The 26,713-nt window shown below is 43.0% G+C and overlaps 1 long non-coding RNA gene across 1 annotated transcript; it reads left to right on the forward strand.

The window, feature by feature from the left end:
• The first annotated feature begins 4,079 nt into the window (after window positions 1-4,079).
• Window positions 4,080-20,179, forward strand: LOC134349059 (uncharacterized). The gene is made up of 3 exons (XR_010018574.1): window positions 4,080-4,363; window positions 18,437-18,508; window positions 18,945-20,179. It is a non-coding gene; the product is annotated as an uncharacterized LOC134349059 (long non-coding RNA).
• The last annotated feature ends 6,534 nt before the right edge of the window (window positions 20,180-26,713 follow it).

Consider the following 26,713-nt stretch of genomic DNA (forward strand, 5'->3'; position numbering starts at 1 on the left):
TCCATGGAAAACAGGTTCTCCAGTCACTGCTTATAACTGATAGCTTCTTTCCAGGCAACATCCTGGCGAATCTCCTCTGCACTTCCTTCCAGTGCTATCACATCTTTCCTATAATGCGCTGACCAGAACAGTATGCATTTGAGGTATGATCAATGTTTTACGACGTTAAAATATAACATCCCAGATGTCTGACTGATCTAAGATAAGGCTCTGAGAAAGTCAGCAAAGCTGGGAGGTGGGGGCATGACGTTGGAAACTTCTGTATACTTCCTCTAAAAGCTGCTTATTGAACAACAGTCTCAGAATATTGGAAACATTCTCTTGGCAATCTCCTCAGGCAGAGTGGTGCATATTGATTAAAAGGACAGGGAGAAAGAATAGATCAATTAAGATATTAAAATTAGCAGCAGACGTAAGCCACACATCGGAAATCTATGGAACAGCTGGCAATAAAAAATCAATTTGAAAGGGCCTCAGAAGCCAGCAACGGTAGGTACAGCTTGAAGGTCAAAGACAGCACTTATGCCTGCATTAGCCTTGTCAGTGCAAAGGCCTGGTAACGTCACTCAGAATCTCATGTAAATTAACATACCAGAAATAAAAGCCTGGGAATTAGATTAGAGAAGATCCATCTGTGGTTGTTTTTATGAGTAAATAATGCATAACATATAATTTTGAGCATGTTTTGCAGGATTTACACACGTTTTCTGGCGAAGTCCTAGCTGTCTAGAGATTGTACTAGGCATTCCTTGCTATCAATTCAATATAATTGCCCTGGAGTAATTTGCATATGTAATAACATCAGTCATACACACAGCTTATATTAGTTGCAGAAATGGACAAAATGGTCAAAACGTTTATTATGCGGCCAGGTCTTATCAACGCACAGTACTATAAAGGTGCTTCATGTTGAAGGCAGTGAAGTGCATACGTTTTGGAGTTGATCTCCAGCACGCTGTCTGTCTGTGCTGAAAATCATCCCCTGTGGCTCTTACCTCTTTAGGACTTGCTCAAGGCTTTAGTTAATTGATGACTGCAATTCACAGGCCCAAGGCTCCTGATCACAGGGACCTGGGACCAGTCACAACAGTGAGGCACCGTTGAAGTGGTCTCTGCTCAAAAGGTCACCCCATGGGACCCGTGCACTGTAACCCCACCCCTTTTGCATCCTTGTTTTTCCTGAGACTGCTCTGCTCTCCACCCCAGATTCTAACCTAATCTTTACGGCACTTTAAGATACCATGGGGAGATCTCTTCAATAGCACATACTCATTCCCAGTGTGAATGAAAGCCGTTGTTGCTGCCTGCCCGGTTAAAACAGTGCGTTTGTGTAAAATATAGTAAGCAGATTTGAATCATTCATAAATGGAAAAAAAAACAATAACAATTTTATAAAGCAAGGATGTCCCAATTTTGCTTTTTTTGGGGCCACTTATGAGTGGTGTTGAGGTAAAATGTGGAACCCATTCTGCACTGCAAATTTTAAATTCAAACTACATTTATTATCAAAGTATGAATACATTATACAACCTTGAGATTCATCTCCTAACAGGCAGCCACAAAACAAAGAAACCCAAAAGAACCCATAGAAAGAAAGAAGACTGTTGAACACCCAATGTGCAGAGAGAAAACAAACCAAATCCAATAGTTCAGCGCAGAGCCAAGTCGTGGATCAGTGATCGGAACCAGCCTGTCCCTCGCTGAGGGCCCTGATACCCTGACCTTTTCAGTCGGGCCCAGTGCCTCAATCAACATCCACACATTAGGTTCAGTCACCTCAACGCACTCTGGGGCCAGGACCCTACCACCTCGATTCGGCCTGTGCCCGAACTTTCTCATTCGGCTTCGTGCTTAAATCTCTGTCCAAGCATAGCTTCAGTTGCCAGTCTGCTCTGGTACTTGGACCCCGCTGCTTCGATTTGGCTTGTAACCCAACTTTTCCAAATCGGCCCTGCGCTGAAGTCTCTGTCCAAACATTGGGTTCAGTCACTTTGGTACGTTCTGGTGCCTGGACTCAGCCTGTAAACAGATCTTTCCAATTCGACATGGGGCTTAAACTGATCAGACCTCAGTTCTCCCTTGCTCTTGGCGACAAACCCAGCACCTCATCTCGCCTCGCTTCTGCCACATCAAATTGCTTTCAAGTCCAAAAGGACGTTACAGACTATTACTTGTGATGATTGTTTGCCAGAAAAAAAGTGTGGTTAACAAAGTGCCTAGTTGTTTTCCTTGCAACACACATCAAAGTTGCTGGTGAACACAGCAGGCCAGGCAGCATCTCTAGGAAGAGGTACAGTCGATGATTCAGGCCGAGACCCTTCGTCAGGACTAACTGAAAGAAGAGTTAGTAAGAGATTTGAAAGTGGGAGGGAGAGGGGGAGATCCGAACTGATAGGAGAAGACAGGAGGGAGAGGGATGGAGCCAAGAGCTGGACAGGTGATTGGCAAAAGGGATATGAGAGGATCATGGGACAGGAGGCCCAGGGAGAAGGAAAATGGGGAGGGGGTAGGGAAAAACCCAGAGGATGGGCAAGGGATATAGTCAGAGGGACAGAGGGAGAAAAAGGAGAGTGAGAGAAAGAATGTGTGTATAAAAATAAATAACAGATGGGGTACAAGGGGGAGGTAGGGCATTAGCGGAAGTTAGAGAAGTCAATGTTCATGCCATCAGGTTGGAGGCTACTCAGGCGGAATGTAAGGTGTTGTTCCTCTAACCTGACTGTGGCTTCATCTTTACAGTAGAGGAGGCCGTGGATAGACATGTCAGAATGGGAATGGGATGTGGAATTAAAATGTGTGGCCACTGGGAGATCCTGCTTTCTCTGGCAGATAGAGCGTAGGTGTTCAGTAAAACGGTCTCCCAGTCTGCGTCCCAGAAGGCCACATCGGGAGCACCGGACACAGTATATCACCCCAGCCCTCTCACAGGTGAAGTGTCGCCTCACCTGGAAGGACTGTCTGGGGCCCTGAATGGTGGTAAGGGAGGAAGTGTAAGGGCATGTGTAGCCCTTGTTCCGCTTACAAGGATAAGTGCCAGGAGCGAGATCAGTGGGGAGGGATTGGGGGGATGAATGGACAAGGGAGTTGCGTAGGGAGCGATCCCTGCGGAAAGCAGAGAACCAGGGGAGGACCAGGGGAACCCTATTCCTAGTGGGGTGGTGGGAGGATGGATTGAGAGCAGATGTGCGTGAAATGGGGGAGATGCGTTTGAGAGCAGAGTTGATGGTGGAGGAAGGGAAGCCCCTTTCTTTAAAAAAGGAAGACATCTCCCTCGTCCTGGAATGAAAAGCCTCATCCTGAGAGCAGATGTGTGTTTATTCATTAAGCCATGAAACAAAGAAATATTTTACCACAATATGTATTCAGAAAGATCTAGAAAGGGGAGGGAGGTGTCAGAAATGGGCCAGGTAAACTTGAGGGCAGGGTGAAAGTTGGAGGCAAAGTTAATAAAGTCCACGAGCTCAGCATGCGTGCAGGAAGCAGCGCCAATGCAGTCGTCGATGTAGCGAAGGTAAAGTGGGGGACAGATACCAGAATAGGTTCAGAACATAGATTGTTCCACAGAGCCAACAAAAAGGCAGGCATAGCTAGGACCCATATGGGTGCCCATAGCTACACCTTTAGTTTGGAGGAAGTGGGAGGAGCCAAAGTTATTTTCTTTGTTTCATTAGCCACCGGCAGAAGTCGCTGAAGTTCACCCGTGCCATATTAAATGGGATTATGGATATAATCCAATTTCTAGGCCAATGGTTCCTGAATACATATTGTGGTAAAATATTTCTTTGTTTCATGGCTTAATGAATAAACACACAACCCAGAAGTTTAGAGATACATTGCTCAGGGCTGTTGGGTGCATGCTTTAATGGTTTTGAATTACTGTACTTGTACTCAGTAAACGTCAAGATCCAATAATGGTTAACTAACCTCAGTGAAGGGAGAGGGTTGAATTCTGGTGTGCTAATATGTTTATTCTGCATTATTTCCGCTGAATTTTATTATGATTGTTTTAAACTTTCTAATGATCCCCCAGATTAAGCAACCCTAAGAGAAATCCACAAAGTGGAAGTTCTACCCTAAAGGCTGGTAAAAGATAAACCATTCTCCTCGGAATATCCTGCACACTGCATAGTTGAGTTCACTGTTTTTTTACCCCCCTGAGTTATTTGCTTGACTAAGAGCTTTTATGAATTAACAGCATCTGACAGTGTTCGCACAATCCAGTAATAGCTAACGACAAGAGATCGATGGCATCAGCCTTTCGGTTTATCACAATAAACTTCACCACAACAGCAATCATTAGGCACCATGTCAATGTCATTTTAGCGAACATGAAGATCCAGACATCACATGGCTTTGTGATAAGGTGAGAGACAATTCCTTTCCTTTCTGTTTAAGTATAAAGAGCCGAATATTACCAAGGTCACGTGTAATCTGTGTTTTGAGCTTCTGCCTGACTTACATTACTGATCATGTTGTTGTGGGTTTCTAATTATCTTTAACCACAGTAAAATAAATATGCTACATAAAGATATTAGTTGAGCAAGACATCGTCATTAGATTACTTCTTTAACACAAGGTTCTCAGCTATTGAAAGATCATTAAAATAATACTTTTACATTAAGCTCTTCTGGTGCCAAAATGAAACCTTTATCACTGTTATCCTCAGTTCTGCACATACACCTTTCCTATTTTAGAATAATTGCTGCAGTCAGCAAATTAATGTCTCCTTGGAATTATAAATACCCAGTGACCTAATTTAAATAATGCTGAGAAAACTCTAACTGGATTGTTTAAACTTGTCTTTGTTCTCTTAATGCTGACAAAACCTAGCAAGGCGAAGTTACTGGAAGGCTTGCCGTCTGCCAAGATCAAACTAATGTCTAGTTCCAGGGTTGGGCCACAGTACATGACACACTCTGGCTCAGGTCTAGAGGAATGTACAGCCATTAAAGAGAGCTGTCTTTGTATATTTTAGAGACAGAGAGCTCCCGATGGATTTGTGGGTGGATACACTCTTTGGTGCGGTCCTGAACCAGAAAGAGAAGAAGGCTGCTGGTGATCCAACAGGAAGGAAGCAATGACCTCTGTAGCACTGAACTGAACACAAATAAAATGCAGGCACCCGCAGATTTGCAGTCCAGCGTATTATGGAGTTCTAGAGAAAAGAAAACAGAATAGATTTAAGTATCATAAATTTTAATGTCCCATTGTTGCCACTGATGTGCTGCAGAAAAGTATGGAATATACTTTAGTGCAAAACAGCTCATCTCAAAAAAAGGAGATGAAAGAATCAGGAAATAATTGTCTTGATGCAGATAATTTTGCCTTTAAGACTGGGTGCATTGGATAACCTGAATGCACTCTCCGGGGAATTTAGATGGGAAAGTCATGTAAACTATAATTCTGAGCAGATCTCTGTCCATTTAAATTAGATGATGTTAAATCATGTTTCCCACACATTCCTCAATGCATTGCAACCTCAAATCTAATTATGGCATTTGTTGCAAAAATGAAGTCTTTCCCATTGTTATTTCACTTTTCTCTATTTTTATAGGGTTTTAAAGGAGATTAATGTACGAGATGAGTATATTGCTGAAGGGTGGTACTATGACATAGCAGCAAGTGTAATGCTTTACACTGCCAGTGATGGGGGTTCAGTTCCTACCGCTGTGTGTAAGGAGTTTGTACCTTCTCCCGGTGACCACGTGGGTTTCCTCCAGGGGCTCCACTTTCCTCCCACATTCCAAAGACACGCGGGTTAGAAAGGATTAGCAGGTTGTGGGCGTGCTATGTTGGCGTCAGAAGCATGGCGACACTTGCAGGCAGCCACCAGCATACATTCGGACTGTGATGGCCATTGATGCAAATGACACATTTCATTGCACACTTGATTGTTTTGATGAACAAGCAACAAATAAAAGCTAATCTTTCAATTTTAATCTCATTACTCATCCCTAATCCTCATTGACAAGCAGGGACCAACTGCCTTTGAGAACCCCTACATTCTTTCTGTTGAAGGCACCACCCACAATGTTTTTGGGAACTGAGCCCAGGATTTGGATCTGATAACCATGATTAAAATATCTTCTGTTAAGGTGGTACAGGAATGGACTTGCTGGGGGTAGTGTTCCCATTGGTCTCCTTGTTGGAACAACTTGGGAGGTGATTTTGGCGGAGCCTTGGTGAGTAACTGCAATGCATTTTGTAGGTGGAACACACCTCATCCATGGTGCACAGGAGAGAATCAAAGTGAAATGTAGTAGGAGGATCCCATTCAGGATTACTGCTTGGCCCTGGTGGTTTTAAACTGCTGCAATGTTACGAAAGCAGGACTCACCCAGTATTTAGGGAGTCCGCTGAGTCATCTGCTGCAGGAACCACAGCTTCTGATCTGCTCTTAATCTCCTTTGTGTTATGCATCATCGTGGCTGTGATGTTGAACAAAGAACTTTAGAACTGCCTCTACTCCACTGGTCTGCTACTGGTTGGTGGAAAGCAATCAAGGATCTTGCTTTGATGTATAGTTAGATTTACCTCCTGTTGGTCAAGTCCAAAGGTTTAATTCCAGATGTTCATTCATTATGCTTGCTAGTGATATCCACATCAAGTGAATAATTAAAATGAGACTTTACAGAAATCTCTCAGTTTTGCAATCACTTCTTAATTACCATATCTTATTTATTTCTAGATACGTATTTTAAAACAATTCAAATTCCTAAACTACCCTGAAAGATTTGTATCCCCGTGCATTAGATTATTAGCTTAGCTCTCAAGAATCAAAACCATGCTCATACTGTTAAAGCATATCTTCAGTATAACTAGAGAAAGTCAATAGGTGCTTCTGACACCCAAGGTAAAACCTACACACAATGGCCTCCTGTACCTAATAAAGTGGCCACTGCGTGTATGTCCGTGGTCGTCTCCTGTCATAATCCATCCACTTCAAGGTTCAATGTGTTGTGTGTTCAGAGATGCTCTTCTGCACACCAGTGTTGTAACGCATGTTTTTTTGAGTTACTGTCATGAGCACGCATGTTTTTTTGAGTTACTGTCATGAGCACGCATGTTTTTTTGAGTTACTGTCATGGGCCAGTCTGGCCATTCCCCTCTGACCCCTCTCATTAACAAAGCATTTTCATCCACAGAACTGCTGCTCACTGCATGCTGTTTGTTTTTTGCACCACTTTCTGCCATCTCTAGAGACCGTTGTGCGTGAAAGTCTCAGGAGATCAGCAGATTTTGTTTAGTCAAGCCACGCCATCTGGCACCAGCAATTATTCCATGATCAAAGTCACTTAGATCAGATTTCTTCCTCATTCGGACGTTTGGTCTGAACCTCTTGACCACGTATGCATGCTTTTATGCATTGAGTTGCTGCTACGTGATTGGCTGGTTAGATAATTACGTTAACGAGTAGGTATACAGGCATACCTAGTAAAGTGGCCACTGAGTCTATGTATTTGTACAAGTGCTATTGGCATTCAGCTGCACATTGCTGGCCGCTTCAGAGAAGCCCACAGGTAACCAAAGTCCTAAATCATGTGAATTTATGAGTCTGAATTTAACCGAAGTAAATAACACCTTCCATTTTATATGACATTCAGGAAAGAGCTACTGCTGCTGAATTGTTTCTATCAGCCCGAATCAATTTTCCTCCTGTTATGTGTTGTTTTGTGGTAATCATTTTTACAGTCAAATCAGTTTGCCTTTGTGAAAGCTGGAATATCAGTGGGCGGAATACTGACTATTCCTGATGGACAATTATTGCACATCGTAAATAGAATCCTTCACCTTGCTCACCTTTCACATTCTAGCCAGCAGGAGATTACAGAAACAAATATGCTACCACACTCTACTAAGGACACATCATTATGCGGAGTATTTTACCAGCCCACAGACATACCTGTTCACACCATGTTCTTGCTGAGGTGGGAGTTGATTCTAGCCATGACCAACCTCTCAAAGCATTTCATCGCTGTGGATGTGAGTGCTACCGGGCGATAGTCATTAAAGCAGCTCACATTATTCTTCTTAGGCACTGATATAATTGTTGCATTTGTGAAGCATTTGGGAACTTCTGACCATAGCAACGAGAGGTTGAAAATGTCCTTGAACACTCTTGCCAGTTGGTTGGCACAAGTTTTCAGAGCCAAACCAGGTACTCCATCAGAACTTGCCACCTTGCAAGGGTTCACCCTCCTTAAAGACAGTCTAACATTGGACTCTGAGACAGAAATCACAGGGTCACTGGATGAAGCAGGGATCTTCACAGCTGTAGTTATGTTCTCCCTTTCAAAGCGGGCGTAGAAGGTTTTGTGCTCTTCTCTTCAAGTACGTCTTTGATTTGTCCAACCTTCTTCTTCACTTGTATGTAACAGGTTCATTATCCAATAGCAGTGTCAGAATAAAGGTGTCAGAATCACCTTCTTCAGAGGTGAGGAAGAATTTCTTTAGCCAGAGGGTGGTGAATCTGTGGAATTTATTGTCAAGGAGGGCTGTGGAGGCTGTTACTGGGCATATTTAAGGCAGACATTGATAGGTTCTTGATTGGTAAGGGTTACGGGGGAATGTGGTTGAGACAAAAATAAGCATATATAATTCAAAGTTCAAAAGTTCAAAGTACATTTATTATCAAAGTATGTATACTTCTTACGGCCTTGAAATTCATCTCCTAACAGGCAGCAACAAAACAAAGAAATCCAATAGAACTATTAAAATGAAAGAAGAGCCTCGAACACCCAATGTGCGGAGAGAGAAAAAACAAATCGTGCACCAATAAAAGCGAGCATTGAATGGTGGAGCAGACTTAATGAGCCAAATACCCTAATCGTGCTCTTATTACATATGGTCGTATGGTCTTTTTAGCAAACTGTATTGAGGCCAATTACATTGAAGCCTCTACTTCAGCCTCAGATGATGTGAATGAGGTTAATATGGGCTATGACTTTTCGATCATCCATTTACTACGTTAACCAGCTGAATTGTGTGTAGAACTCATATGCAGATACTCGACGATATCCTTTTATCATTCATTATTATGGCTGGAAGTATCTAAATCAAACTGAAGAAAAATTATAATATCTTGTGAAAATAAACCAAGAATGACCTGCATTTATAGTTTTTAGTTCTTTCACCATATTGCATGTGATTAGCTCTGTGGAGAGTAGTACTTGGGCAAATATCATGTGCACGAAAATATTTTGGAAAGAATGATAACAGTCAAATTTAAGCCTGTGCCATAGTTCAGCCTAATTTCTGGAACTGGCAAAATAATTGTCCCTGTAACAGCAACTTTATGAATTTACATGTGAGTAATGGCTTAAAGTGGTTCCTCCTTTGGAAGCTGCCAACTCCAGTCCTGACAGATGACCATTGCACTGCGGTATACTGCTTTTGGTCCTCCAGTATGATTACTACTGCTCAGAAACTTGCTTTCCCCAAAGAGGTTTCAAGGCTGGGCTCAAAGCTGTTCCAAAACACTTTAAAAAAGATAATTTGAGAATGGTTACCTAACTGCCTAGCTCTCTCAGCCTTTGGGTGAATCACACTCAAGAGGAATGACACAAACTACCCCGGGATCCAACTCAACTATTAAGCCAAACCGGAGAGCAACTACTCCTCACATAGTAATTCTTCGAACGTAATTCAACCCAAACTAATCTTTGTCGTCAAGGTACAAACTTGTCTCCGATGATCTTCCAGGCTTGCTTCCAGAACCAGTTAAACTGCTGTTCAAAGTCTTGCTTGAGGAATTTGGAATAGGATTTTGATTAACCTGCTTGACATTGTATGCTACTTGACCTGCTGATTTCCTCCAGCAGTCTGTGTGTGTTATACTCTATACAGCTGCTTGGGCTATACCACTGAAGCACTGCATTATTTATAGCAAAGTCGGGGAAACTAATGACACTGGGGTACAGCTTCCGTGAAGAACTCTTCTCATTTTTGCACTTGCTAACTGTTCTGGGCCATTTCTCAGCCTGCTGGGCTCTGAGTGATTTTCCAGAGTCATTTATAATTCTATAATCATCTCTTCAGTATTGATTCTGGGATTAGATTATTTTCTCTGGATTGTCAGGGGCTGAGGGATACCTGATAGAAGTTTATAAAATTATGAGAGACATAAATAAGGTTGATAATCAGACTCACAGTCCCAGGTAGAAATATCAAAAACCAGGGAGCGTTGCTTTAAGGTGAGAGGAAAAAAGGTTAAGGGAGATGTACACAGCAATAAGAGACAGACAGATAGACAGAGGGGGTGATGTTGCTTTGTTAACAAAAAATGAAATCAAATCCTTAGAAAGAGCTGATATAGGATCAGAAGATGTAGAATTCTCGTGGGTGGAGTTAAGAAACTGCAAGGGTAAAAAGACCCTGATGTGTTATATACAGGCCTTCGAACAGTAGCCAGGATGTGGGCTACAAATTACAATGGGAGATAGAAAAGGCTTGTCAAATCAAATCGACTCAAGTTTAATCATCGTTCAAACCATACTTGGATACTGTCAAATGAGACGGCATTTCTCTGGGGCCAAAGTGCATAACATTCATTCAAAAAAGTGAGAGAGAAGAAAAAAAAATCATTACGCAAGAAAACACATGTATAGTCCAAGTCCCTGAGCGACACGTTTATTTATGGTACAGCTCCCAGCAACCCAGCCTTTCATTCCACTGGAGGAGAGCACCGACGAAAAAGGCAAGTCCCCAAATGAACTGGTACTGCATGTGACAGCGAGGATAGGAATAGAATGATGCGGCAGATAAATGCGTGGCTGAGGAATTGGAGCAGGGGACAGGGATTCAGATTTCTGAATCATGGAGACCTGTTCAAAAGGGACAGGTTGCACTTGAATCCGAGGGGGACCAATATCTTTGCAGGCAGGAGGAGAGCTGTTGAGAGTGGTTTAAACCAATATGGCAGGGGTATGGGAACCAGGATGATAGATTTGAGGATGAGCCAGCAGGTTTCAAGGTAGATGATGTAACATGTAATATGAATTTAAGGAAGGACAAGCCAATAATTGGGTAAAAGAACATGGAGGAGGAGAAGATGGCGGTGCGACACAGCTTGCGCGGCCACTACGGTGAATGGTATCTGTAATCTGTCAAGTAGGGTGCCGTGCACAATCCTGATTTGATGGAGACAGACGTGAGAGAACGGAGGAACATCTGAAGAAACTTCTGAAATGCCTTTTTTCACTGCCACTGTTACTGTCTGATCCAGGATCTCCGGAGGGGAAGGCCCCGAATCCCTGGCTTTGCTTGTTGCTTGGCGCCGGGATGGGGTCAAAGTGCTCGGCAGAGATGGTGCTTGGTGCTCAGTGTTGAAGGGCTGGTCGGAGGCTCGAAGTTTTCGTACAGACTCAGGGTCAGCTGTGGTTGGGTGCTTCCGGTGCATCGACAGTTGTTGGTGCCTGGAGGTTTATGGCAGAGAGAGTTTCTCCCTTCTGCCGCCTGCTTTCGGGGACTATCGGGAGTCAATCGGAACTTTGAGACTTTTTTTTACCGTTCCTATAGTCTGCTTTTTATCAAATTATGGTATTGTTTTGCACTGCTGTAACTATATGTTATAATTATGTGGTCTTGTCAATGTTAGTCTTTGGTTTGTTCCTTGTTTTTGTGATATCACTCTGGAGGAACATTGTATCATCTCTTAATGCATGCATAAATTTCTAAATGACAATAAACGAGGACTGAGTGTCCTCATAATCTAATCCAAATCTAATCTAAAGTGCAGACAGGGCAAAGAGTTAAGTGGTACCACAGAGGCAAAATTCATAAGGGCGAAGAATGCAGGACTAAAGGTGTTGAATTTAAATGTGCATAGAATTTGGAATAAGATGGACGAAATCGTGGCACAGTTAGAGATTGGTTGGTATGATGTTGTGGGCATCACTGAGTTGTGGCTGAAAGAAGGTAATAATTGGGAGTTTAAAATCAAAGGATATACTTTGTATCGAAAGGACAAGCAGGAAGACATAGGTGGTGTGGCTCTGTTGGTAAGAGATGGAATTACATCTTTAGAAAGAGGTGATATAGGGTCAGAGACTGTCGAATCTTTGAAGGTGAAGTTAAGAAACTGGAAGGGTAATAAAACCATTACAGGAATCATAAATAGGCCTCCAAATAGTAGCCAAGTTGTGGGGTTGAGAATACAAAGACAGCTGGAAAGGGCATCTAATAAGGGTAATATCACAATAGTAACGGGGGATTTCAAAATACAAGGGGATTAGGAAAATCAGGTTGGTGTCCGATTGCAAGAGAGGAAATTTGTTGAATGTCTACGAGATGGCTTTTGAGAGCTGCTTGTGCTCAAGCCTACTCAAGGAAATGCTATTTTAGATTGGGTGTTGTGTAATAACCCAGATCTTGTTGGGAAGCTTAACGTAAAGGAACCCTTAGCAGGCAGTGATTATAATATGATTGAATTCATACTGCAATTTGAGAGGGAGAAGCATAAGTCACATGTATCAGTATCACAATGGAATAAAGGGAATTACAGAGGCATGAGAGAGAAGCTTGCCCAGGTGGATTGGAGAAAAATACTGGCGGGTATGACAGCAAAACAGAGATGGCTGAAGTTTCTGGGAATAGTTCACAAGACGTAGGATAGATATGTCCCACAGAAGAAGTTGTTTTCAAATAGCGGGTGTAGGCAACTGTGGCTGACATGGGAAGTTAAGGACTGCATAAAAGCCAAGGAAATGAAATATAATGTAGCAAAAGTGAGAGGGAAGTTGGATGATTGGGAAGCTTTTAAAATCCAACAAGAAGCAATTAGAAAGCAATGAGAAGGGAAAAGATGAAATTGGAGGGCAAACTAGCTCATAATATAAAGCAAGATACTAAAAGTTTTTTCAGTTATATAAAGAATAAAAGGGAGATGAGAGTTGATATTGGGCCACTGGAAAATGATGCAGATGAGGTAGTAATGGGGAAAACGAAAAATGGCAGATGAACTTATTCAGTCTTTACTGTGGAAGACACTAGCTGTATGCCAGAGGTCCATGGGTGTCAGGGAGCAGGAATGAGTGTCGTTGCTACTACAAAGGAAAAAGTGCTAAGCAAACTGAAAGGTCTTAAGGTAGATAAGTCACCTGGACCAGATAGACTACACCCCAGAGTCCTGGGAGAGGTTGCTGAAAAGATAATGGATGCATGGTCACGATCTTTCCAGAATCACTTGATTCTGGCATGGTCCTGGAGGACTAGAAGATTGCAAATGTCACTCCACACTTTAAGAAGGGAGAAAGGCAAAAAGAAGGAAATTATAGGCCAGTTAGCCTAACCTCAGTGGTTGGGAAGGTGTTGGAGTCTATTATTAAAGATGAGATTTCGGGGTACTTGAAGACTAGTGATAAAATAAGTCAAGTCAGCATGGTTTCTGTAAAGAGAAATCTTGCCTGTCAAATCATTTGGAATTCTTTGAAGAGGTATATTATGTATAAGATGATGAGAGGCATTGATCGTGTGAACAGTCAGAGGCTTTTTCCCAGGGCTGAAATGGCTAACATGAGAGGGAACAGTTTTAAGGTGCTTGGAAGAAGGTATAGAGGAGATGTCAGGGGGAAGTTTTTTACACAGGGAGTGGTGAGTGTGTGGAATGGGCTGCCGGTGATGGAGGTGGAGGCGGTTACGAGAGGGTCTTTAAGAGACTCCTGGATAGGTACATGGATCTTAGAAAAATAGAGGACTATGGATAACACTAGGTAATTTATAAAGTAAGTTCATGTTTGACACAGCATTGTGGACCGAAAGGCCTGTATTGTGCTGTAGGTTTTCTATGTTTCTATGTTTAAATAATAAGTAGGGTGGAGGAAGGAGAGGCAGTGGATGTCACTTACTTAGATTTTCAGAAGCCATTTGATAAGGTGCCTCACACCAAGCTGCTTAACAAGATAAAATCCTATGGTGTTACAGGAAAGATACTGGCATGGATAGAGGAATGGCGGACAGGCAGGAGGTAGCAACTGGAAATAAAGGGGACCTTTTCTGGTTGGCTGCCGGTGACTAGTGGAGTTCCTCAGGGGTTAGTATTGAAACTGCTACTTTCACATTGTTTGTCAATAATTTAGATAGTGGAATTGATGGCTTTGTGGCAAAGTTTGCGGATGATACGAAGATGGGTGGAGGAGTAGGTAGTGCTGAGGAAGCAATGTGATTGCAGCAGGACTTAGACAAATTGGGCAAAATGGGAAGAAAAAATGGGGAGAAAATTCAGACATCAGGGGTACAAAGGGACTTGGGAGACTTTGTGCAAGAAGGTTAATTTCCAGGTTGTGTCAGTGGTAAAGAAGGCAAATGCAATGTTTGTGTTTATTCAAGGAGAATAGAATATAAAAACAAGGAGATAATGCTGAGCCTTGATAAGACACTAGTCAGGCCGTACTTAGGAGTTTAGTCAACAGTTTTAGGCCCCTTATCTCAGAAAGGGTGTGTTGTCATTAGAGAGAGTCTAGAGGAGGTTCATGAGGATTATTCTGGGAATGAAGGGATGGACATATGAGAAGTGTTGGCAGCTTTGGGCTTGTACTCATTGGAATTTAGAAGAATGTGTGAGGATCTCATTAAAACCTACTGAATGTAGAAAGGACTAGATAAGGTGGATGGTGGGGGAGTCTAGGACCAGAAGGCAAAGCATCAGAATAGAGGGACGTCACTTTAGAATGGAGATGAGGATAAATGTCTTTAGCCAGAGGGTGGTGAATCTGTGGCTTTCATTGCCACAGGTGGCTGTGGAGACCAGGCTATTGGCTCTATTTAAGGCAGAGGTTCACAGGTTCTTGATCAGTCAGGGCATGAAAGGTTATGGGAAGAAGGCAAGAGAATGAGGTTGAGAGGAAAATGGATAAGCCATGATGAAATGGCATAGGAGACTTGGTGGGCTGAATGGCCCAAATCTGCTCCTATGTCTTATGGTCTAATGGTCTTCTGGTGAGTATTTTACACAGAGAGTGATAAATGCCTGAACGCATTGCCAGGGTTTCTGGTGGAAGAAGACACAATAGTGGCAATGACGAGGTGTTGAGCCTGGTGTATGAGTAGGCAGGGAATGAAGGGATATGGAACCTGAGCAGGCAGATGGACTAAGTTTGATCTGGCACCATGGTCAGCACCAGCATTGTGGGCTGAAGGGCCTGTCCCTGCACTGTATAGTTCTATGTTCAATGTTTTAGGAGTAATGCGCTGTTTATTTATCATTGTTACATCAGTTAAAATGTGACATCACTCAAAATACCTTAATTACTTTACAGATAATAATGCGGAGCAAATACTTCCAAGTTTGTAGCCAGTAGACTTCTTTCTGAAAATAATTCAAATTGATTTGATTTGTGGCACCACACACGATGCTGGAGGAACTCAGCAGGCCAGGCAGCATCTATGGAAAGGAGTAAACAGGCGACGTTTCGGGCGGAGACTCTTCTTCAGGACGGGTCCCGTGTTTGTGATTTGATTTGCGCTTAGTTCTCCTGCAACACCGCAAATCCACCATAGTAAACATCCCAATGTTCAAAGTAAATTTATCATCAAAGTGCATATACTACCTTGAGTTTCATTTCCCACTGCCTGCTGGACTCCACTGGGTCTCGCAACATGTGAGTCTGAGTCTGGCCTCACCTAGTATTCAGATTTGAGTTGCCACAAGCTGTTCATCAGCAATGAGAACCCGAAGATGTGGGTTGAAGAAGCCAAAGGTAGTTCTCTGTCCTGGCTGTAAACAGCTAATTTAACATGGACCAGAGAATAAAGCTGTGATCTTCCAGGCATCTTTGGTGTGCAGAGAGTCCTAGCTGTAAGGTTTGCATGCATATTTGTTGAGAAACATAGGTGAAAGTTTAAACACCTACCTCTCCCTGTAGTAGCACATGTGGTTATACACATAGGAACCACTTTATTAGGTGCACCTGTACACCTGTGCATTAATGTGAATATCTAATCAGCCAATCAAATGGCAGCAACTCAATGCATAAAAGCATGCAGATGTGGTCAAGAGGTTCAGCTGTTGTTCAGACTAAACATCAGAGTGGGGAAGAAATGTGATCTAAGTGACTTCGACTGTGGGATTATTTTTGATACCAGATGGGGTGGTTTGAGTATTTCAGAAACTGCTGACTGCCTGGGACCCTCACACACAACAGTCTCAAGAGTTTACAGCGAATCTTGTGAGAAACAAAATGACATCCAGTGAACAACAGTTCTGTGAGCGAAAATGCCTTGTTAATGAGAAAGATCAGAGGAGAATGGCCAGACTGGTTTACGCTGGCAGGAGTGATAGTTACTCAAATAACTAAGCATTACAACAGTGGCGTGCAGAAGAGCATCTCTGGAAGTGATAAAGGTACAGCAACAGAAGACCATGAACATACACTTAGGTACAGGAGTACTGTACCTAATAAAGTGGCCACTGTATGTATATTTATGTTGTTTCTCCTGTGAAGCAGTGGCATCCATGGGTTTGTTGGTGTGTTAAGTTCCCCATTTCCCTAACTCTGGGAAGTATTGCTGTCTGTGATTATCCAGCACACTTTTAAAAGTCAGACTTTTCCGTATTTTATGTTATTTCTGTGGTCTATTTGAAGTAGATCATTTAAAAAAAAACACACTGCGGCCAAGGTTTCTGTTAACGTCTGTTTTTCAGACTTGGCAAAAGACAAGTAACCCTATTCTAGAGAACGGCTTCTGCTTACTTGCCAAGTACTAAAGGCTAATGTTAAAACTTCTACCTTTCTAAAGTCAGAGGTCTGGCTAATTCCAGCTCAAGCTAACCACAAAAATTTGCTTGTTTAGAGGAAGGGACTCCACCTTGGCAAAATAGTCTGCACATTAATGTTATTCCATAAAAGGAGGGAGCGATTCTGTTACCATGACAACAACTGGGAAAACTTTGCACTACTGGAATTTCTAAGAGGTTACTTTAGGCCAACAAGCCAGCTTTCTTCCGAGTTGGTATTTTTGCTTCATAAACCCTTTACTATCGAATCGGAAGCAACTTGATTAAATAGAAGAGAAATAATAAATTCAAACAAATTTAAATGAACATAAAGTTAGTTTTCATCTCTGGATAACAGTAATCTGTTGAGAAAGGAAGAAAAGCTTGGGGCTTGTAGAACTCTTTTTAACAAAAGAGCTGGTGTTTACAATATCAGTTGACATGCTCTCAGCTGCAGTCACTCTCCCTGACAGTGGTTTCCAATACAGCAAACTCCTTGTAGAACAAGATATCACCAGGTGTCTTTCCTAAATCTCTTTCTGTACTCCAAAAGCCATGGTCTGCTCCTTGTTGCCTCCCCTTTACTAGTTTGATAATCATTCTGCTGGACTCAGAGACCAGATGAGAGGATCAATAATCCACAAATATGAATCCAAATACCATAAGGCAGCCTGTGGATAAAAATAATCTGTTATTTAATTAAAACTGGAATATAAAGTTTGTGTTATGAACAATGACCACAACATGCAAATTACTGTAAATTCCTACTTAATTCACTAATGCCATTTGTGGAAGAAAACCCACAATTTAGGACCTAAAGGATCTGGGAATGCTGGTCCATAAGTCATCGAAAGTGGTGTCACAGGTAAATAGGGTTGTAAAGAAAGCTTTTGGCACATTGACCTTCATAAATCAATGTATTGAGTACAGGAGACAGAATGATATGTTGAAGTTGTATAAGGGGTTGGTTTTTTTATTTATTCATTTACGGGATGTGGGTGTCACCAGCTAAGCCAGCATTTATTGCCCATCCCTAGATGCCCTTGAGAAGGTGGTGATGAGCTGCCTTCTTGAACCGCTGCAGTCCCTGAGGTGTAGGTACACCCACAGTGCTGTTACAGAGGGAATTCCATGATTTTGGGCCCAGTGACAGTTGGTGAGGCCTAATTTGGAGTATTGCGTGCAGTTTTGGTCACCTACCTACAGGACAGATGTAAACAAGGTCGAAAGAAGCAGAGAAAATTTACAAGGATGTTGCTGGGTCTGGAGAACTTGAGTAATAAGGAGAGATTGAATGGGTTAGGACTGTGTCTTCTAGAACATAAGATAATGAGAGGAGATTTGATAGAGGTGTAGAAAATTATGAGGAGTATAGATAGGGTAAATGCAAGCAGGCTTTTTCCACTGAGGTTGAGTGGGACCACAACCAGAGGTCATGGGTTAAGGGTGAAAGGTGAGAAGTTTCAGGGGAACATGAAGGGAAACTTCTTCACTCAAAGGGTTATGAGAGTGTGGAATGAGCTGCCAGCACAAGTGGTGCATGCGAGCTCGACTTCAACACTTAAGAGAGGCTTGAATGGGTACATGGATAGTAGGGCTACGGTCCCAGTGCAGGTTGATGGAGTAGGCAATTTAAATGGTTTTGGCATGGACTAGATGGGCCAAAGGGCCTGTTTCTGTGTTGTACTTTTCTATGACTCTATGACTCGAATTTCTTCTTTGTAGAAGGAAGTTTCAAGTTCCTGGGTGTCAACATCTCTGAAGATCTGTCCACGTATTGATGCAATTACAAAGAAGGTACAACAATGCCTATATTTAATTAGGAGTTTGAGGTAAATTGGTATACCACTAAAGACACTCACAAATTTCTACACATGTATCATGGAGAACATTCTAACTGGTTAAATCACCATCTGGTATGGAGGGACCACTGGTTAGGATCAGAAAGAGCTGCAGAAATCTGCAAATTCAGCCAGCTCCATCATGGACACTGGCCTCCCCAGCATCAACTGTTGAGTTCTGTTCATTTGGGCTATGTAGACATTTAGCTGGGACACACACTTTCCCTGTTTTGGGCATGTGCATGTAGGGTGGAGCTGAATTGTGGGTAAGAAGATGGTGTCCTTATGTACTGAATGTGAACATAGAAAGTGACGTTGTTTAAACGAAGGAATATCTTGTCTTTGTTGTTTGAGTGTTAACAGTGGTAACAGAGGATGGTTTCCAATTGTAGGATTTCACTGGCATTCAAGGAGGCAAGCCTTACAACAGCTGGAAATATAAAATTGGAATATGGACTTGAGTTACGGAGCTCGAGAAGAAGAAGCAGGCCCTTGCAGTTGTGCTGTTGCTTTCGGGAAGAGCAAGAGAGACTGCGATGGGAATTTTGGTGGAAGACTTGAAGAAAGATGATGGTCAATAAACGCACTTGACCCAGTTTTTCTGAAGGAAGAAAAGGATTGGATTTATGAGATATATTCAGACTTAGACAAAATTTCTAGAGACAGTCCTAGATTATATTATTGATTTTGAACGGACGTACAGTGGTATGCGTAAATCCAAAATGGAACTTCCTGATGCAGTACTGGCCTTTAAATTGTTGGATACCACGTGTCTAGACATGAAGGACAGACAGTTAGCATTAACTGCGTGCACAGAACTTAGATTTGCATCTATGAAGTTGGCACTGAAGAGGATGTATGAAGAATAGGCAGCCAAGATAACATTGGAATTAGTATGAGTCAGGAAAAGGCATTCTTCTCTGAGCAGAAATGAGAGTGTAGCAAACCTAGGTCCTAGAGTGACCAGATGAGGGTACCGTTACCTGGCACAAATTCACTAAACAAGTATGGCAAAAGATCGAAATGTGTGGTTTGTCAAAGAGCAAAAAAGTGTCCGCACAGAACTGAACAAGTTAAGCTGACTGAGGAAAATAACAAACCTGAAGACGTAGAGGAGCGCCATGTCACATTGCTTGAAATGGAGTCACTTACTAATGCAAAGATTTTGATGTTAGAATCTCTATGTTATTGATACAGCATGCACGTGCAGTATGTGGAGAAAAATGGCTTGAAAGATATGTAAGCGAACGAAACCAGAATGAAGTGCAGAAAACAGTGAACACAGATACACCCACTTACAAGGCATTCAAATTTGCAGATGGAACGATAGTATGTTCGAGCAAAAGAGTAAAAATTCAGTTAGTATCTCCACTGCTGATCTCTGCTCTTTACTCTGAGGTCCTGACTTGCTGTTTGCTGAAACTGTGTAATAATGCGTCGATGATATGAACGCAAGGCAAAGGCTGAAAATGTGAACAGCAGGACCTAGTGCAAAGTGGCACGCAAAACCACATGGTGTATGTTATGTTTTGTAACTCCAGAAACAAATTGAAATAACAACATGGCAGCCTAGATGTGTGTCGGCTTAGTTTCTTTCCTTTAGAGAGGTGTGCACATATGACGTGGTGGTGTAATGCATATGCCATTCATGTATTTCTTACATATAACCAATAACGAATTATGTAAATAAAGAAAGAATACTTTATCAAACAAAATATTTACAATATTACTCAAGTATTACTGAAATATTAAATACACTACACTCCTCCCTGCTTAGCTATGAACTCCAACTCAATGTAGAATGCATCTCAAATCAAAAATGTAACATATTGCTCTCCAGTTATCTTATATCTATCTATATATATTGTAAGTAAAGGCATCCGTTAGTCTTGCGAGACCATGGATCTGCGCCTGGAAAGTCTTCATTCTCCAGGGCGCAGGCCTGGGCAAGGTTGTATGGAAGACCAGCAGTTGCCCATGCTGCAAGTCTCCCCTCTCCACGACACCAATGTTGTCCAAAGGAAGGGCATTAGGATCCATACAGTTTGGCACCAGTGTCATTGCAGAGCAATGTGTGACTAAGTGCCTTGTGCAAGGACCCAACACGCTACCTCGGCTGGGGCTCGAACTCATGACCTTCAAGTCACTAGTCCAATACCTTAACCACTTGGCCATGTGTACAGATATATATATCTACAGAATAGTAAATTTCAAATTGTTCCATTCAGGCCTGAAGATTTAATCATAGTGGAGGCTTTCTGACTCTTGTGGAATAATGTGGGGGGAGGGGTGCTTCACTCTGCTTGGCAAGTGAGAGTTGTGTCTGAAACAATCTCAGGTTCTGGGGCCTCTTCCATGGTGGTTGTAGGAGTTGACTCTGGGACAGCAGGAATTAGTTCTGACAGCTCTGGCCATCTTTCTTCTCTAACAGTCAACTCCACTCTCCTCAATGTGTCGTTAACAGATGACATCAGACGTAATCTCCATTGTGTAGGAGAATGGTTCAGTTCTGTCCTTAATCTTTTGAAGTACCTTCTTTTGATCTCCTCTGAAGTCCTGCTTGGACTGCTTGTCCAGGAGTGAAACGTCAAACCTCTTTGTTTGAGGATGTCCTGAATTTGTCTCAGCTGTTTGTCTTACATACTCCTGAGATGGGGTTTGAGAACATCCAAGTGTGAGCACAAGGGATGACCTGGGATCAGTATAGCTGGTGAGTGGTTGGTTGTGGATTGTGCTGCATTGCGATATGCAAGGAGGAAATTAGCGAGCTTCTGATTAAGTGCCAGTGTAGTATGTTCTGCTGACATTGCTCGCAGTGCATTCCGTAAGCTCTGGACAAACCCTTCCACCAAGCCATTTGTAGCTGAGTGGTACGGTACTGAAGTAATATATCTTGTTCATTTTCAGGAATGACTGAATCTGTTCCACGACATACTGTGACTAAGTGTTCTGGAACACCAATCCTTGAGAAAGGGAGTAAAAATCTTTGCATTATGACTCCGTTGCAATGTACAGACATGTGAATTTATAAGTCTAATGGCTTTTAGAAAGATGCTGTTCCATACCCTGTTGGTCCCGGCTTTAATGCTGCGGTGATGTTTGCCAGATGGAGCAGCTGAAGCAGTTTATGGTTGGGGTGACTGGTGTACCTGATGATCCTCCAGGCCTCCTTTGCACAACTGCTGCTGTGAGTGTCCTGAATGGAGGGAAGTTCACACCCACAGATGCGCTGGGCTGTCCGTATCACTCACTGTAGTGCCCGGCGATCAAGACTGGTGCAGTTCCAGTCAGGATGCTCTCAATGGTGTCCCTGTAGAAGGTCTTGAGGATCTGGGGGCTCATGCCAAACTTCTTCAGTGGAAGAGAGGTTGTGATTTTTTTTGCACACGGCCAGTGTGTACAGTCCAGGTGAGATCTTCAGTGATGTTTATACCGAGGAACTTGAAACTACTCACCCTCTCAACTGCAGTCAATGTGATGCCAGGGGTATGGGGCGTTGACTTCCATCACTCATAACGTGACATGACTGCCCCTGTAGCATAAGGCTGGGCTTCACAGTCAACAGCCAAGTTTCACTGGGCAATACAGATCACAATCTGTGAGTACAGTGTCTGACATCACCATTTCCTTTGCCTTTTGGAAAGCCATTTCACATCACTTTGTCCATTGCCACAGCACAGCAGCCATGCTTGGCAGGAACCTCTTATAGTAATTAATAAATCCTAAAAAGGACCGCAACTGTGACAATCCTTTGGCCTTGGGGCATTAACCACTGCCTGAATTTTCTCAGCACACTTGTGTAATACTGTGCATGAACGGTGTGACCACAGTAATTGACGCTTGGCTTAAAGAATTCACACTTGTTGCGTCATGCTCTAAACCCATAATTTTCTAATCCTTTTAACACTGTTTTGAGATTTTGAATCTTGTGTTGACATCCAGGTAACACTGAGTGCCTGGGCAGCCTTGCAGCACCTGGTTCATAGCTTCCTGCCAGAGTGCATATGGATATGCTTCTCCAAAAATTAAGCTTATTACAGCAATAAAACCCTTTATGAGTATTTATGGTGAGAAATACCTTGGACACAGGCGGAAGCAGATATGACAGCAACATTTAAGAGGTATTTAGACCAGCACATGAACCAGGAAGAGGATGGAAGGAAATAGACCCTCTGTGGGCAGGTTGGATTAGTTTTAATTGGTATAATAGTATAATGCCCGGCACCATGGACATCCTTTCTCTTCCCTGGGCTTCCCACATCACTAAAAAGACAAATATTACCAGAAACACACATAAAAGTTGCTGGTGAACGCAGCAGGCCAGGCAGCATCTCTAGGAAGAGGTGCAGTCGACGTTTCAGGCCGCGACCCTTCGTCAGGACTAACTGAAGGAAGAGTGAGCAAGGGATTTGAAAGTTGGAGGGGGCACTAACTTTCAAATTTCAACTTTCAGCTTTCAAATCCCTTACTCACTCTTCCTTCAGTTAGTCCTGACGAAGGGTCTCGGCCTGAAACTTCGACTGTACCTCTTCCTAGAGATGCTGCCTGGCCTGCTGCGTTCACCAGCAACTTTGATGTGCGTTGCTTGAATTTCCAGCATCTGCAGAATTCCTGTTGTTTGAAATATTACCAGATCCAGTTTTGTTCCTATTTGAATGTAGCATTTGCCAACGTTCAGCAAGCTGTACCAAGTTCAAGGACATCTTCTATTCCACTGTTATAAGAATATCGATTGTTCCCCTAGTACAATAAACTGCCTCAAACTCACAACCTACCCTCATTGTGACCTTGCACCTTCTGTCTATCTGGCTGCACTGCACTTTTCTCTGTAGAGTACCACTTCATTCTGCACTTTATCACGTTATTTCTTTCCCTTGTATTACCTCAGTTGTAATAAATTGATCTGTATGATGCTGTGTAAGACAACCTTTTCACTCTACTAATAATGAACCAAATAACCAATTTGTCAATTAGGCCTTCAAAGGATTTGCTAATGATATATACATCTTCTCCATTAGGTATGTTGCTACAGAAATGTACGCTCAATGGCCACTCCATTAGGGACCTCCTGTATCTAATAAAATAGCCACTGAAGGTATGTTCATGGTCTCCTGCTGCAGGAGTAAATCCATTTCAACATTTGACGTGTTGTGCATTCAGAGATGCTCTTCTGCGTGCCACTGTTGTAACGCATGTCTGTTTGAGTTCCTGTCGCCTTCTTGTCAGCTTGAACCAGTCTGGCCATTCTCCTCTGACCTCTTCCATTTCAGGGCATTGTAATGTTTTTTGTTTTTCACACCATTCTCTGTAAACTAGGGACTGTTGTGCATGAAAATCTCAGGAGATCAGCAGTCTGAGATTTTCAAACTACCCTGCCTGGGACCACAATCATTCCACGGTTAAAGTCACTTAGACCATGTTTCTCCCCCATTCTGATGTTAGATCTGAACCTCCTGACCATGTCTGCAAGCTTTTATGCATTGAGTTACTGCCACACGATTGGCTGATTAGATTGTAGGGTAATATACTTGGTGGAATTGTACATAATCCACAATCAAAGTCATTTACTCTGATTATAGTAAATGAGTTATTATGGCTTTCCTTAAACATAAAATGCCTCACACTGTTTTATTTGTGAAAACCTACAAGATATTTGCAGTAACAAGTAGGAGTACAGGAGTACCTAATAAAATGGCACTGAGTGTGGTCTTTTTCCAGTGAGAATGGGAAACACAAAACAAGCCAGTCGGCCGGGTGGAAGCAAACTGAAGAAACTCGCCTAACCGGCAGGTACTGCTACACAGCGTGCATTTGTAAGAGGAGCATTAATGTGTTTAAAATGCATCCTTTGTTCCCCTCCTCAAAGTGCTGTGTCACACACAGACACAGCTGCACAGTTGGCAGCCTCGGCCTCTGCTAATCACCACAGCACATCCCTTGTTACCCTAAAGATATAATCTTTCAGACATTGAAATTATCCTATCAACCAGTTACATATCACCGTTCGTCCTCCCCCACCAAAGGAAATCGAGTCTCAGACTTGCTCACAACACTCTTGCCTTTGGCCAGTTGCAGCCCCTGAACTTGAGACTCTGTGGGATTTGGCACTGTCACCAACAAGAACTGCAGCTGAGTGTTTTACGGAGGCCATTAGTTTCAGGATTAGATCAACACCCGGGCATTGTATTGGATCGCCTTACATTTCAGAATCAGTGCAGAAAATGAGGTTGCTGTACGTTCTGCAATCTGCTGACCACAGCACAACACTTTCCATAACAGGAAATCAGAGGGGGACAGTCAGAGGTAAGTTTCTTAACACAGGGAATGGTGGATGCACAGAACACACTGCCAGCGGAGGTGGTCGAGGCAGATACATTAGGGGCATTTAAGATTGCCCTCAATAGACGCACGGACGATTGTAAAATGGAGGACTGTGCAGGAGGGAAGCGTTTAATTGATCTTGGAGTAGGTTAAAAGGTTAGCCCCTCATCATGGGCCAAAGGACCTGTACAATGTGAAATCACCATGTCCATTTTCAAGTTCAAGTCCAAGTTTATTGCCATTCAATCATACACACGTAAGCACCAAATGAAACAGTGTACCACCAGACCAAGGTGTACAACACTCACACACTTCACACATAAAGTAATATTATCACAAACCAATTAACAAATAATAAGGTGCATTTACGACACAAGTTAAAACGTAAACAGTATAAGCTACAACTGCATCATACACAATGATACCTGGGTGGTGGCAGGGAGTTCAGTAGTCTTATGGCCTGGGGGTAGAAGCAGATCCCCATCCTAACAGTTCCTGTTCTAATGCTAGGGTACTTCCCCTGATGGTTAGGGGTCAAAGAGATCATTGGATATATGGGAGGGATCACTGACAATGCTAAGGGCCCTGCATATACAGCGCTCCTGATAAATATCTCTGATGGGAGGAAGAGAGACACCAACGTTCCTTTTATTAGTCCTCGAATTCCTTTGTAGGGACTTGCAGTCAGATGCCTTGCAACTCCAGTACCAGACAGTGATACAGCTGGTCAGGACACTCTCAATGGTGCGCCTCTTAAGATTGGTTGGAATGTTAGGGGGAGTGTGGGGAGAACTTCACTCGCCTCAGTCTCCTCAGGAAGTGGAGACACTGCTGCGAATTCTTAACTAGGGGACCGGGTGAGATCACCCGTTACATGCACTCACAGAAACTTGGAGCTCCTAACTCTCTCTGTGGAGGAGCCGTGTATATGCAGTGAGGAGGGGTCAGCCGGAACATTCCTGAAGTCTACGATCATTCCCTTGGCCTTGTCCACACTGAAATGCAGGTTGTTGTGCTTGCACCATTCTACCAGTTGCTCTACGTCCTCTCTGAATGCCGGCTTGTCATCGTTGAACTGCCTGATTTAGTTTCATCCGGAACTGACAGCATCAGCAGTGTGAACGGCAGCAGGCTGAGCATGCAGCCCTGGGGAGCGCCAGTGCTCAGCGTGATGGAGCTAGAGACGTCTTTGCCAGCACGGACCGACTGTGGCCTTCTTGTCAAGAAGGACAGGATCCAGTTACGAGGAGAGGTGTTGAGACCCAACGAGGACAGTTTACCCACCAGCTTCTGAGGGATGATTGCATGAAGTGCTGAGCTGGTCAATAGACAGCATCCATAGACAGCATCAATAGACAGCAGTATGAAGCACCATTTTCCAGGTGAGACAGGACGGAGTGGAGTACAGAGGGTATGGCATCATCACTAGAACAATTTGAGTGATATATGAATTGGAAAGGGTCCATTGTAGCAGGAAGATGGAACTTATTGTGATCCATTACCAGCCACTCAAAGCACTTTATAGTTGTTGAGGTCAGTGCCATTGGACGGGGTCGTTTAGGCACCTTACTGAGCTGTAGGGAATATAGGCCCCAGTGTCTCCAAAGTGAGGTAAAGTCAGTGAATATTATAGCATAGTCTGTACCCATGATCAAGTACCTATTTACACCAACACTTATCCACTTCATTGCCCTCACCTACACACTGGGGACAATTTAAAGTGGGTGATGAACCTGGTGACCCACACGTCTTTGGGATATAGGAGGAAACCAGAGCAGCCAGAGGAAACCTATGGGATCACATGAAGGATGTGCAAATCCCACTCACCTAGCAGTGAAGG

The sequence above is a fragment of the Mobula hypostoma genome, chromosome 7, assembly GCF_963921235.1.
Source record: "Mobula hypostoma chromosome 7, sMobHyp1.1, whole genome shotgun sequence".
Classification (NCBI taxonomy): Eukaryota; Metazoa; Chordata; class Chondrichthyes; order Myliobatiformes; family Myliobatidae; genus Mobula; species Mobula hypostoma.